Source organism: Anabrus simplex, chromosome 1, assembly GCF_040414725.1.
Source record: "Anabrus simplex isolate iqAnaSimp1 chromosome 1, ASM4041472v1, whole genome shotgun sequence".
Lineage (NCBI taxonomy): Eukaryota > Metazoa > Arthropoda > Insecta > Orthoptera > Tettigoniidae > Anabrus > Anabrus simplex.
Window position 1 is genome coordinate 368,416,617 of NC_090265.1, and position 15,174 is coordinate 368,431,790.

Sequence of the window (15,174 nt, forward strand, 5' to 3'; positions counted from 1 at the left end):
AATGAAATTATAATTTTACAAACAGTCCTAAACCAAACCAAGCTAGAGCCCTAATGGCCTTCGCCTACGAAGCAACTGCTGCTCAGCCCGAAGGCCTGCAGATTACCAGGTAATGCACGGTCATTGTAATGAATGCTTTTGGCCGTTATTCGTGGAGCTCTAGGCTGGGGTCGCCGTCTCACAATTAGATAGCTCCTCAAAGGTAATCACGTAGGCTGAGTGGACCTGGAACTAGCCCTCATATCCACCTAAAAATGCCTGACATGCTCGGGCCATTCGGGTGAGAGGCAGGCAAGTTAGACTGCGGGTCCGGCTTCAAACATTAATTACTGGTACGCGCGTTAAAAATCTCGATGCTTTACACTGTTTTACCGGGGAAACTTCTACATTTTCCCGTGAAAACTTCTTTCAGTTCAGCAACTCTGATCAGCCACACTCTTCGAAAAAAAGTAATAATGCCAAGCCAAACAATAGTCGACCACAAGGAGTTTTTAATTCTCAAATCTAATAAAATACAGCACATTAGATACAAAAGCGCTCAACATGATGGCGAAATCCCTTTTTTTTAAAATATCCCATTGTAATTTGGTCACCAGTATACTTTTCGTATTCAGTTTCTGAAAATTTTGTACTGCGTAAATTAGACCTACATTGACTTTTATACATACAGTTTATCCCATCTAAGAGACACAGATTTGGAATAAAGACCGGACATGTGCTGGATTTTATTGTTTACACAGGGTCAACTACGGAAATAATTCCTGAACGTGAATTTGGGGTATCAGGTGCAGTTGTCTTGACGCTTATTGAAAGGTACTTGCAGAAAGGTCATACATTGTGGGTATGACCACATACACAAAAACAAAACCAACACATATGGTACTGTCAGGAAAAACAGGATGGGTATGCCAAAATTTGCTACAAAATTGAAGAAAGGACAAACTGAATCAAAAGCGTCAGATAACATGATTGCCATCAGGTGGTTCGATCGTAGGGAAGTTTGTATGTTGACCACACGACATACAGACAACATGATACCTACAGGGAAGACGGACAGACAGACAAGACTGCCTGTAGAGAAACCCCCATTGCGTTATTGACTATAATAAGTATATGGGTCCTGTTGACCGGTCAGACATGATCAGTTCTATAGAGTGGGTGCGGAAGTCAATTAAATGGTACCGAAAGTTATTTTTCCACCAGCTGGACATCACTGTTCTAAATTCTCATTCTAAATTCAATGTCAAAACTGGACAGAACATATCTCTAGCAGATTTCCAGCTACAGCTTATAAGGGTACTCATCCAGAAGTACCACTTATCTAGATAAACCAGTAAAAGAGGGCGTCCTACATCTGGTGACCAATCACTCAGACTGACGGAGAGACATTTCCCATCCCATGTACAACCTACTTCAAAGAAGAAATTTCCTACAAGATGCTGCCATGTCTTCTCCAACGCAACAACTGGCGAAAAGACTTTTAAAGGTTATGCTGAACTCGAGAATATGGTTTCAGATGTAGTATAGATACTCAAAATTTCTCAGATGCATTATATTCAATTCAGCCAGAAAAAAAGAATCGCAACTTCAGAAATTACGGTTATTTGTGACTTTGAGCTCAGCTGGAAAGCACGCTCACTGCACAAGTCAGTACAAGTGGGAAATGATGCAAACTTCTTAAATGTAACATGTGCTGATAAAACAACTGCGCTTTTTTTTTTTTACATTTTAACACAAAAACATAAAATTCCGAGTCTTAAATTATTACCAAAACAGTAGTAGGTAATCCCAAAACCTCCCACGTCTTTATGTATGTAAGGTGCAACATCTATTCTGGTCTCGATATCATAATGGTATACGTTATCAAAATGCTAGATTTGTGTTAGGAAGAACCAGTTTCGATTTCTGCCTGAAAGCCTAGTGACTGTACAGTGCCCTGAGATAAGTGCCGAAAACCTGTTCAATGATACAATATATATATATATATATAATAAGAGTTTTGTCTGTACATTGCTCAGAATCTGAAAATAATGGTATTTCTGTATCGGTCACGTCCATAGTAACAAGAAAATGCACTTTTTACTTTTCCGTAATTTCTGTCTGTCTGTCTGTATGTATGTATGTACACGCATCACGAGAAAACGGTTGAAGAGAATTTAATGAAAATCAGTATGTGAAGTCGGGGGATGAGCCTCTACAATCTAGGCTATAAATCATTTTACTCACGCTGAGTGAAATGGTAGCTTAGGGGAAGGCCTAAAATTGAATTCTCAACTATTTGTTATTAGTGGTCTAATGAAAATCGGTATGTGAAGTCGGGGGATGATCCTCTACAATCTAGGCTATAAATCATTTTACTCACGCTGAGTGAAATGGTAGTTTAGGGGAAGGCCTAAAATTGAATTCTCAACTATTTATGTTATTAGTGGTCGTATTTTAAAGAAAATGGGTATGCAAAGTTGGGGAATAAGTTGCTACAATCTAGGCTATCAATAATTGTATTCACGCTGAGAAAAATGGTAGTTTAGGGGAAGGCCTAAAATTTAATTCTCAAATATTGTTATTAGTAGTCCTATCTTGATGAAAATCGGTATGCAAAGTCAGAAAATAAGTCGCTATAGTCTAGGCTGTAAATTATTTTATTCACGCTGAGTGAAATGGTAGTTTAGGGGAAGGCCTAAAATGTAATTCTCAAATATTTCTTATTAGAGGTGTAATCGATGAATGCTACATAACTAAGATTATATAGTATTAAATTTCCTATTATTCATGTCTTATACATTGTTACCGTACTGGCTATGATCACAAAGATATTCATGAATTTGGATTTTTGTTACTAAGTCCATATCAGGGCCGAGTTACGAGAAAATGGGTAAACAGTATTTAATGAAAATCGGTATGTAAAGTCGGAGAATAAGAAACTACCGTTTACGGCATAAAATATTTTACAAATCACAGAGTCGAAAGAAAACTAAATGTGAAGGCCTACAATATAGAAAGCTCATAACATTGATCAACAATAACATTACATTGACCATTGTTTGTCGTGATGTGCTTTGTGTCTTCTGTTGCCCCTCATCTCCGGTAGATAGGATTACTGCTGCGTACAGAGTATTTTTTATTTGATTTACATCGCACCGACATAGATAGGTTTTATGGCGACGATGGGATAGGAAAGGGCTAGGAGTGCCTTAGGCCTTAATTAAGGTACAGGCCCAGCATTTGACTGGTGTGAAAGTGGGAAACCACGGAATACCATCTTCAGCGCTGCCGACAATGGGGTTCGAATCCACTATCTCTCGGATGCAAGCTCACAGCTGCGCACCGCTAACCACACGGTCAACTCGCCCAGTCGTACAGAGTGTAACAGCCTGCCTGAATATTGATGGGAAGTAGCTGGGGAGTTAGGTAACTTTCTTCTTTAGCATGCCATTCCCCTGGTTTATAAATTTTCTGATACTACTGGTACGTAACACACTGGATCATCATAGCATTCGGGCTATTCAATCCCTACTCTGAGGCACTGATTGGAATGAAAAGTGTGCATATTTAGCGGAATAAGGGCAGATGAGTGTTCATGGCAATCTGCGGCCTGGTCATCCCATCTCTGGAAGTTTGGACTGTTAGATTGGCACCACAATCTAACCGCAGCACTGTTCGTTAAAAGTGATAAAACATGCGGCTTTCCATTTGATCGAGTATTTTATATGATAGCATTGCTTTTAATCTCTACATTCATACTTACGTTTTTGTAATGACCTATGGAATTTCAGTTAGGAAAACCACAAAGTCAGTCTTTCTTAGAATCCCGTAGCGAAGCACGGGTACATCAGCTAGTTGAAAATAAGTGAAAACATAAACATCTAACCCTGGACATAATGAAGACTTTTACAAGTATGAACATTTGATAAAACTCGTTCGGTCTTCAACTAGAACTGTTGAAATGTGCTCTGTCTCCTTTCAGTTGTTGTGGCCACTCTCTGCTTTATGATTTCTGAGGATTCTCTAAACAGTACTATCTGAATGTGCTCTTAAGATGGCCCCTTATGCAAGTTCACCGATGATCGCTTTTCCAATACAGTAGCCTACTTGCTCTAATTATCACAATGATGGGACGTTAACACCAAGATCAGTAAGTGTGCCATAGCCGTCCTTTCGTGGGATACAGTTCCTTGAAAAACGCTTAATTGAGGATTTAGCGTTGATGGGACTAAAATTTCTGAATGTTTGATCTAGGAAATCGTTTTGTTGAGGAACGGGCAATGGAGGATTTTTACAACGTGATTTAATTAGGATGCTCGTGGGACCGCGTAATTTGAACAAATAATCCCGAAAAAATAGGTTTCCGGGAATGGATAATAGAGTTTCCACTGTATTTGATAATTCAGTTAGTGCTATAAACAAGGCAGCTTCCAAAGCATCAATCTGGGTTAAGTCCTTTTTCACTTCCTCATTCAGTCCACATGAGTTGCTTTACATAGTACTTTAAAGGCCAGTCATACTACCAAACAGTAAACTCTCCTTACTAGGGAAGTGTGCCTGAATTTAAGACACTGTCATTGCAGCAGTTCAGATATTTCTGTATATGAGAGAACATCCATGTTGTGCAAGCATACAGAATGATGGTGAATTTGTTTTACAGGACGAAGTAAGCTGAGCAGCCCCCCAAAAAGTATGCCCTATATACAGGGTGTTTGGGAGATATGTACAAATATCTTATCTATGCAATGCTTTCATCCCTCCATCTTGGAACAGAGCAATGATAATTCTCCTGCACAAAAAAGGGAACGTACATGACATCAAAAACTATCGTCCTATTAGATTGCTTTCTGTCCTATACAAGGTTTTCACCAAGGTACTGACAAACAGAATTAGTTCAACGCTTGATTTTGCCCAGCCAATTGAACAAGCAGGTTTCCGCCGAGGTTTTGGAACAATCAACCACATACTCACCCTTCGTGAAGTTATCAGCAGAAGTAATGAATATCAAATGCCGCTCTGTCTAGCCTTTGTGGACTTTGAAAAGGCTTTTGAATCGGTGAGCCATGCTGCTGTTATGCAAGCCTTAGCCGAACACGGCGTCAAAGCTGCCTACATAAGAGTACTCCAGCATATCTACGAAACCTCTTCAGCCTTCGTAAATGTCAATGTGCCAACCACGGATTTTTCAGTTCAAAGAGGTGTAAAGCAAGGTGACCCCATTTCTCCCAAGCTGTTCTCAGCAGTATTAGAAATGGCCATGTCAAAAATCAACTGGCAAAATACAGGAATCAAAATCAATGGGAAAAGGCTAAACAATTTAAGATTTGCAGACGACATTACAATTTTGGCCAACGACATCGATGAACTACAAACTAATACATGATCTTGTCTCAGCCTGTCAAAAAAGTGGGACTATCCATGTACCTTTCTAAAACTAAAGTAATGCTCAACAAATGGGCCCCAGCAGGAAAGCTGCATATGGGAAACTCCACATTACAACAGGTCGGTGAGTATGTCTATCTCGGGCAGCTTGTAAACATGAAAGGGGACTTAAGACCGGAAATCTTCCGATGTATCAAACTAGGATGGCAAGCCTATGGAAGAAATTCTTCAATCTTCAAATCCAACATGCCAACCCACCTAAAGAAGATGGTCTTTGACCAGTGTGTTCTCCCTGTTCTGACTTACGGTTGTGAAACCTGGACATTGAGCGAGTTTGTTAAGCAAAAACTCAGAACAACCCAAAGAGCTATGGAACGGTTTATTCTAGGCTTCACGAAGAAAGACAGGAAGAGAGCAGATTACATCAGGTCAGTCACAACGGTCAGTGACATTTTAGAAAGGGTGTTTACCCTGTTGCTTGGAGAACTGATGGTAGGTGGTCAAAGCTATTGCTTGAGTGGAGTCCGAAAGATCATCTGAGACCTAAGGGAAGACCACCGGACAGATGGGATAAAGACATCCGGAAGATTACTGGGATCAGTTGGCAGAAGATCACTCAAGACCGTCCCAGATGGAGAGACCTCATGAAAACCTACCTTGCTTCGGACTTAGAGGCCACATCGTAAAAACGGTTGAATATGGCTGATAGTGATAGTGATCTTATCTCCTGGTTATTGGTAGGGTTCTGAATATATATGATTAGTCTAGGAGCATAATGCACATTTACCTGTTCTGTGGGATTTTTTTGAAGGGAAAGTGCAACTATGTGGAGTCTCTTTATTGCATGCTACATAATGGTGTTACACTGGCTGTTTACCTTCATATTGTACTGTTTGGATTTTCTTGATTTATGAATTTCATTTTGCGTATTGACATTTACCAATTGTTATAAAAGGAAAGAGAAATTCCACCTAATCAATACATTTATTTTCTTGTCAAGTATTACAATCTAGGACCGGTTTCGACCCTTCATTTGCATTTCTATCTTATACCTCTGAAAGACCTTCATGATATATTGTTTCATAATTTTCAGTGAAAACTTATCTTAAAAACTTACAAATTTCTAAGCGTTGTGTTAAAATTAAAAATTAAAATTACAAAACTTTGTCTATTATATACATGCCCTTTGGCTAACAGAATGCGTCCTTGGGTTGATTAAGCATCTATCTTGGGTATTGTTGCTTATTCTGTTGAATCGATTCCCTTTTATACTTACGTACAATCGTGAATAGACTATCAGTAAAATTTGATAAATAAAGCTTGCATGATAATTATTATAATAAAATATCATGTTACATCTTTATACCATATTGCTGGAGTGATATTATTTTAGGTAGAATATAAATGCGTGTTGACCTCTTATAAAATATTTTTACATAAACACACTAATATATTTTAAAGTCTAATCATTGTACTTTAAAGTCTAAAATACTTATTGCTTTGGATCTTGCGTTGTTATGTGGTAAAATATTGTAACAATTTGTCTTATATGACATCAGATATTGATAACATTTAAATATGCCGTGTATGGTTGGCTTTTAAGTCTAATGATTAAATCTCAGTTCCTTCTTGCATAAAATTACAAGTTTCATATTATGTTGATTATGTATTGTATAAAACATAAATGTCGATTAAATAGAATGCTTATCATTTACTACAGAAGTTTTTTAAAAAACACTTGAATGTCTAGTAATATAGTCAGTGTATTAGTGACACTGAAACGTGATGGCCTTGATTCTTGCGTTATATTTCCATAATTTGCCTTTTTTTATATATGTCGAATGTTGGTCTTTATAGGTTCCATTTGTAAATAATAGCACTTTCCTATAATTGTGAAATGGATCAATATAAGCTGGATACGTGTTAAATTATGCACTATATGTGTGATTCAGTTCTGGCCTAACTTCTGGAGTTTTCTCCCATCAAATGCCGTAAGAATGTGGTGGTTCCTTTCCCTTTTTGAGGCTGGTAAAGTCTGTAAGCCAAAATGAATGAAGTGAGTTAGATTTCAATAGAAGTGTAATATTGTGTGAATTTGTAAAGCCTGAATTAATTTACTTACTGCTGGATGTTTGAAATGCGAGTTTCTTGCCCGTTTGACGAGTAATGTACCTCGTACTGATGGTTCTAGTGTTGTCTGTTGTGAGAGGGGCGGAGGGATAAGTAGGGGAGGTTGTTATACACCAAAGCACTATTTCAGCGATGCTCCTTCATTCCAACACTACTCCACTATTCCAGCCTATGAATCAACAAGTCATTTCGAACTCCAAGAAGTTATACACCAAAGCACTATTTCAGCGATGCTTCGAAGCGACCGAAGGAACAAACCTTACCCTCCGAGAGTTTTGGAGAAATCATTTCCCCATCCTGAACTGCCTGAAGATCATCGATGAAGCCTGGGATGGGGTCACCAAGAGAACACTCACTTCCGCTTGGGGAAAGCTGTGACCTGACTGTGTGGATGTGACTTTGAGGGGATTGTTGGTGGTGACAATGAGCCGCCGATTGTCGATGATATTGTGTCCTTGGGGAAGACCATGGGGCTGGAGGTGAATGACGTGGACATTCAAGAGCTCTGGTGGAAGAACATAGCCAGAAACTGACCACCAACGAACTGACGGATCTGCATCGCGAACAACAGTAGGAGGTTATGGAGATCTCATCCGAGGAAGAGGAGGAGAAAAAGTCGATGGAATCTCTCAATTCAAGTGAGATTTGGGGGAAGTGCAAAATGTGGGAAACGGTGCAAAATTTTGTAGAACACCACCCGAATAAGGCTGTAACAGTGCGAGCGATGAATCAGTTCAATGACAATGCAATGTCACATTTTCGTGAAATCCTCAAAAAGAGGCAAAAGTAATAGTCACTGGACAGGTTCCTCGTTAAAGTTGCACGAAAAGAAAACAATTCCAGTGAGCCAACAGATGGCAGTGATTCCATTAGTGAAATTCGTGCTACACAGTAACTCTTCTCATGTCATCTCTCGTCTCCCTCACACCAACAATTATTCTGTTGTAAGGAAAAGTGCACTTCAATGGTTTGCAAATAAATATTTTTGTGTTTCGGACGAGTCATCCGCATTTCAATTGTTTCTTATGGCAAAACTTGCTTTGATATACGAGCACTTTGGATTACAAGCATGTTCCTGGAACGAATTATGCTCGCAATCCAAGGTTCCACTGTATATGAAGACAAAATTTTTTAAAATAAATAATAGGATAATTTTACAAGCAAATCATATTATTTAAGCTGAAAGCATCAACCAAATACACAATCATGACAAAAGACTCAAATACAGAAGTCAACCGATGAACTGAGCAATACGCAAGATACGAACATTTATGTGCATAAAGTATTCATATATGTTGTTTTAGTCACATATACTTATAAGTTAGCTTTAAGTTAAGATAGTGTTATACAAACCAATTTTAAGTTAAAAGTATGTTATTATAGACATACTTGCAGTGTCACACACAGTGGCACACATGTCAGTTCCCAATTTGACATGCCCCACTTGGATGTATTTAAGCATTTGTTATCATATGGCATTCCCCAAATAAAGTAATATCAATCATTGCTTGATGTACTATATGTGAATGTATTGTTCAGCTGAGAATGACCCAAAACTGGGGGGGTCGAAGCCAGTACTGTAGTATAATAATTATAGTAAACAAATATTGATAAGGTGGAATTCCTTTCCTATTTATAATTGTCGAATTTGATCACCGATATTCTGTTCATAGTTAGTTTCTGGAAATCTTGTACAGTGTAAATTAGGCCTACATCGACTCGAGAATATGGTTTTTAATGTAAGTATCGATTCTCAAATGTTCTAAAGTACATTATATTCAATTCTGCCCGTCACTAATCACAATCATGTTGGAAAGAGAAAGAATATCATCAAAACTTCAGAAATTGCAGTTATTTGTAACCTTGAGCTCAGCTGGAAAGGGTGCTCGCTTTACAAGTCAGTACAAGTGGGAAATGATATAAACTTTTAAGTGTAACGTGCGCAAATAAAATGACTGTGGTTTTTATAACATTATAACTCAAAAACGTAAAATTCCCAGTCTTATACTAGCATCCAAAACGGTAATAGGCAAACCCATAACCTCCCATGGTTTTTTTATGCAAGATCTAACATCTGTTGTGGTCTAGATAACATAATCGTGTATGATAATATTAAAATACAGTACTACTACAGGACTTTATCGAATGGTTTTAATGTGGTTCTACAAAACATTTTAAAAAAACGTCAAACAAAGTGAATGTTTTTAAGAAGATCGTGATTTTATTATTCGTTTTGTTTAATTTTAATGATTATTTAAACCAAATTGCATCAGATTTTAGCAATCCAAAGTTTAATAATTACAAGTCTTGCACAATATGGACTCAGAAATAGTACAATTATAATATGGTTTTTAAAATCTTTATCATAGTTTTTATAATGTGTGTGACGTAGATAAACTTATATATGTTTGCCAATGTTTCCAGTGTATATCAGCTGATGATGACGCAATTTAAAGCGTCGAAACTAGTCCTGATAAAATAAATATACATGTTGTAATTTCATCTTAACATCATTTTTGGTATTGAATAAGGTGGATACGAATTTTAATAAATTGTAATCTTGGTTCAATACGGACGAATAATGAAATTTATATACTTAACTAAATTTGTGCTAAGAAGGAGCAGTTTTGATTCCTGCCTGAAAGCCGAAAACGTGTTCGGTGATACAATCAAAAAAATTGAAAGAAATAAACATCTAACCCTGGACATAATGTAGACGTTTTACAAGTACGAACATTTGACGAAACTCGTTCAGTCTTCAGTTAGAGCTGTCGAAATACTGTCTCCTTCGAATTGTTGTGGCCACTCTGTGCTTTATGATTTCCGAGGATTCTCTGAACAATACCACCCGAATGCGATGCTAAGATGGTCCCTTATGCAAATAATCCGCTGATCACTTTTTCTTATTCCAAGTAATGAACTTTTATCTTGGATAGCTTTTTCAGTACAGTACTGGCTCTAATTATCGCAATGACAGGACGTTGATACCAAGATCCATAAGTATGCCGTAGTTGTCCTTTCATGAGATACGGTTTCTTTGAAAAACTCTTCATCCAGGCGTCGATGGGACTGAAATTTCTGGACGGTTGATCTGGAAAACCGTTTATTCAAGGAATTGCTAATGTGGGATTTTTACGTGATTTAATTAGGATGCTTGTGGGACCACGTAATTCGAACTAATGATCCGGGAAAACTTAGTTTCCGGGAATGTATAATCGAGGGTCTACTGTACACATGTGAACAAACGTTCATGAACAAATGATAATGATATGACATTGTTCTGTATAAGGCAAATTGAACTCCATCATATAATCAATTTGTAGTAGGGTCTAGTAGTAGTAGTAGTATAAGTTCTTAAAATGTGTATGTATTGGTGTAAAAATCATTATTTAATGAGATTAAAAATTATTCTCTTTAAAACAAATTATCATCACCATCTACGTCCTCCTATGAATCTTCTTGATTTCTCTGGTCATCATAGTTGTCACACGTCTTCGTCTCCTCCACACAGGCAGATGTACTGCACACACTCTTTTAACACACGAACACTTAATAAGCTGAAGAACTGTCTCTGGAGCGCGTATGGTGGCAGACACTTAACAGGAGCATAATAGTAGTTTTTCTGTTTCAATTTCTCAGCCAAAGCTTAGGTGGCTGTGCGGTTTGGGTCATGTTGCTGTCACCTTACATTCAGGAGATAGTTGGTTCGAATCCCACTGTCTGCAGCCCTGAAGGTGGTTTTCCGTGGTTTCTCATTTTTACACCAAGTAAATCCTGGGGCTGTACTTCAAGATCATGGTCGCTTCCTTCCCACTCCTAACCCTTTGCTATCCCATTATTGACATAATACCTACTTGTGTCTGTGGGAAGTAATGAAAATTGTGAGGAAAAAAACCCAAAATGATGAAGAGGCAGATCTGAACTGCCAGCACGATTCTATGGTTTGATAACCAACTCTGTCAATATATGGTGTCAGTGATGCTCTTGTTGGTGGCAAGCTTTCTCCTTGGGTTTCTTTCTTTGTAAACTTACAACACGTCATTTCTCCATTGTTTGATATATTTGTGCCAGGGACATGGACCTGATGTACGAACTTTGGAAAAAGGTAACATCAACACAATCTCCATTTTGAAACTCTCATTCATTTGTTTCATTGCCAACGTAAAAATTAATTAATCTATTCTGAAATGACATGGAAAATTTTTCCTAAGATACCAACCCACCAAAAAGCGCAGCCTTTTCAAAAAAAACAGATAAGTAAAGCACGTACTGCGATCAGTGAGACACTGACAACTGGGAATATTCATTGCAGTCATTGCGACATTAAACTAACTATAGGTAACACACACAATTTCCTAATGGGGCCCGTTATATTCCAGAACTGCAGCAACCCTGACGAAGGTGTCATTACCAGTATGAATTGCTTTTACTAGCCCTCGTTTCCCTGGAAGAGGCGGTAGACTGTCTTCCTTTATCAGCGCCAGGTCACCCGGACGAAGGTTGGAATGTGTCACCACTTGGGAAGTTGTTGCAATGACAGTACCAGGTCTGCCAGAAGTTTTGAACCATTTTCTAGTTGCGTTTCCATCTAGTCTGGCTACTAACTGGGCATGATTTGAATTCATAGTCAGGAAGGGCAGTGAGGAGCTTTTCAAGTTGAGCTCCATTGTGATGAATAGAGATTTGTGTGTCTTTTGATTCAATATTTTTGAATATTCCCTATTTAGTATCCGTGCTAAATGAGAATCTTATAGGGTATTCTGGTTGCATTTTCTTTCCTGTTTCCATAAGCTGTAAGAAGAACTGAGCGTCAATAACAGGTGAATACCTTTAGGAAGATGAAAATATGAATCGGCTAGGATGACGTCATGTGGGATATTCCATTCCTTGTAGTCGATGCATGAAGCGGGAATATTACCTGTTATATTGGGCAGAACAGTGGGTTCCATGTTGAACTTGTAGTCGGTCACGTTCGAGTGGACTTCAATATTAATAGTAGAGTCAGCATCAGATGTGTCCGACTCATTGGCTGAACGGTCAGCGTACTGGCCTTCGGTTCAGAGGGTCCCGGGTTCGATTCCTGGCCGGGTCGGGGATTTTAACCTTCATTGGTTAATTCCAGTGGCCCAGGGGCTGGGTGTTTGTGCTGTCTCCAACATCCCTGCAACTCACACACCACACATAACACTATCCTCCACCACAATAACGCGCAGTTATCTACACATGGCAGACGCCTCCCACCCTCATCGGAGGGTCTGCCTTACAAGGGCTGCACTCGGCTAGAAATAGCCACACGAAATTAAATTTAAAAAAAAGCTTCAGATGTGAGGTTTCTAAGTGTTTGTAAGGATATCGTAGTTGTCTTCCTTCTTTTCACTTTCAATTGTTGCACTGTCTGTTCAGAGGTAAAGTTGTTTTGGGAACCAGAATTTAACAGCGCTAAAATTATCAAATTCTAAGAGTATGGATTGTTATTAGCTATCTAATTACATCGTTAAAAGAATAATATATTTGATTTCTGAACATCTAGCTTTTATTTTTAATAAGTGTTTTGAGTTTGGGGTTTTTCCTGATTTACTTAAAATTTCTAAAGTTATTCCAGTCTTTAAAAGTGGGGACAAACAATTTCTTCAGAACTTGTTAATTCAGCCTTGTTAATATTAAGTACTAAATTATTATCAGTCGACAAAGCCTATTTCATTGTACTGTACATGGTCAATGGCAAATAAAGATTCATGGTTCTTGAACAGATAGAAAAAAGCCTTCAAGCAGATGTGTTGGTTATGACAGCTGGTATGGATCTGAATATAGACAGGCCTGTAAGAGGAGAAAAATGAGAATATGAGAACATTCTATCACTGGCTGGAAAGACGGAGAACTTATAGATATAATGGACAGGAGACAAATACTGATTCTGGGACTAAGGGAGACTAAATGGAAAAGTCGGACTCTTAATGAAGGATGCAGACTGTACTGGAGTGGACAGGCTAAGGAGGCCACGAATGGTGTTGGATTGTTAATCAGAAAAGATTTTGATGCTGTAGCTGAAGTTTCCTGTGAGATAGAATCATAAAACTGTCTCTGCAGCTGGAGACTAGAAAATACACAATCATACAAGTGCATGCCCCACAGACGGGCTACAGTGAAGACAAGGAAAAATTTCATCAAGACCCGGAAGATGTAATTAGTGAAAAATTATTATTATTATTATTATTATTATTATTATTATTATTATTATTATTATTATTCGAATAACTCTTTAGAGGGTACGATAATCAATTTTGCTTACTTTTCTTTGCATTTAACTTTCTTCGTTTCCAAACTTCCTTTATTTTCTGGGAATATTGTTCCTTTTTCTCTTGAGTCCAATTTCTTCCAGTTGTTAATTTCTTTCTCTCCTGAAATCCTGCCTTTCGTGTTACTTCTCTGAAACGTGTTCTGTTTTCTATTTTTTATCTATTTTAACTCCAGCATTTTTCATATCCTTTTCAATTTCAATGAACCTTGTTGGCTTGAATTTGTAACTGTTCAATAAGTGATGATTTGTTTAGTTGGTCTGTTGTTATTCATTCTAAAAATGTGTCCAAAAAGCTGGAGTCTTCTTTTCCTCATTACTTTTATTGTCAGTTTTTCAACTTTTAAGTATAGCTCTCTGTTTGATCGTAGTCTAAATTCGACATTGTTGTTTCTTATTTTTCTCAAATTTCTTCTTTCAAATTTTTGTAATTTTTCAAGATCCCAATTCTTGTAAGTTTAAGAGTTTCTGCTGCATATAAAATTTCTGGCTGGCCCACTGTTTGATAATGTCTTAATTTCAAGTTCCAGGGTAGAGAGTTCTTATTGTACATATATTTTTTCATATGAAACATCCTTTCCATTTTCTTTACTCTTATATCTATAGCTACCTTTTCTTTTGTTTTGTTTGTTATCTTTTCTATCTTTCTTCAGTTTGATTTATAGAGCCTTTAAAATCCCCGTCTCAGATAGTTTATAAAAGGAGCTCAAATTTATAAAAGATCTGGCCTCAATTAATATACACAAAATAAATATGATCAATCGGATCATCAATAAAGTAAAACAAAAGTGTTATGAAGAGACTTTTAATTTTTGTAAAATTATTTCATTAATTGAAGTTGGCACTTTCTAAGCCTATTTCCGATTGGTCAGATGATTTTGTATTGTTGAAAATGGTTACGCATGCAACAGTCGTGTCCGTCATCAAGTTGTGATATCGCATCATTAAGACATATCAAATACAATAAAGTATTGAAGGCACCAAGTTGCTTTACTTCAAAATCAAAAACAAACATTGGCGCCCAACAGCACGGCTCTCGATAACCTGAGATGTTCAATACAAGCAAGATCATGAAATGTGAAATGCAGAAGTGAAAACAATGCGTCGCAATTGAGGTTAAGCATCTGAGTAAAAATACAACACATCTCGAATTCGTGGAATCATTCACAGATATTGCATTCTCGTTCATAACGAAAATCAGACCGCTGAGGCCAACAACTTCAACGGATTGCAGCATAAATCAGTAATCAGGCAAGTACGATTCGATGTTACGTACATACAAAGAAGTAAAGACAAGATTTCAAGATTTACATTCTCCTCGCCGCTCAAGGCAAGAATCGCCGTGAGAGCGGGAGTCTCTTTGACATATACACCATCCTTGCTAT

At 37.7% G+C, this 15,174-nt stretch overlaps 1 protein-coding gene across 1 annotated transcript in view; it reads left to right on the forward strand.

Moving 5' to 3' along the window:
• Parp1 (Poly-(ADP-ribose) polymerase) overlaps positions 1-15,174 on the forward strand; it is a 271,411-nt gene that overhangs the window by 50,165 nt on the left and 206,072 nt on the right. The gene's annotated exons all lie outside the window — the stretch shown is intronic.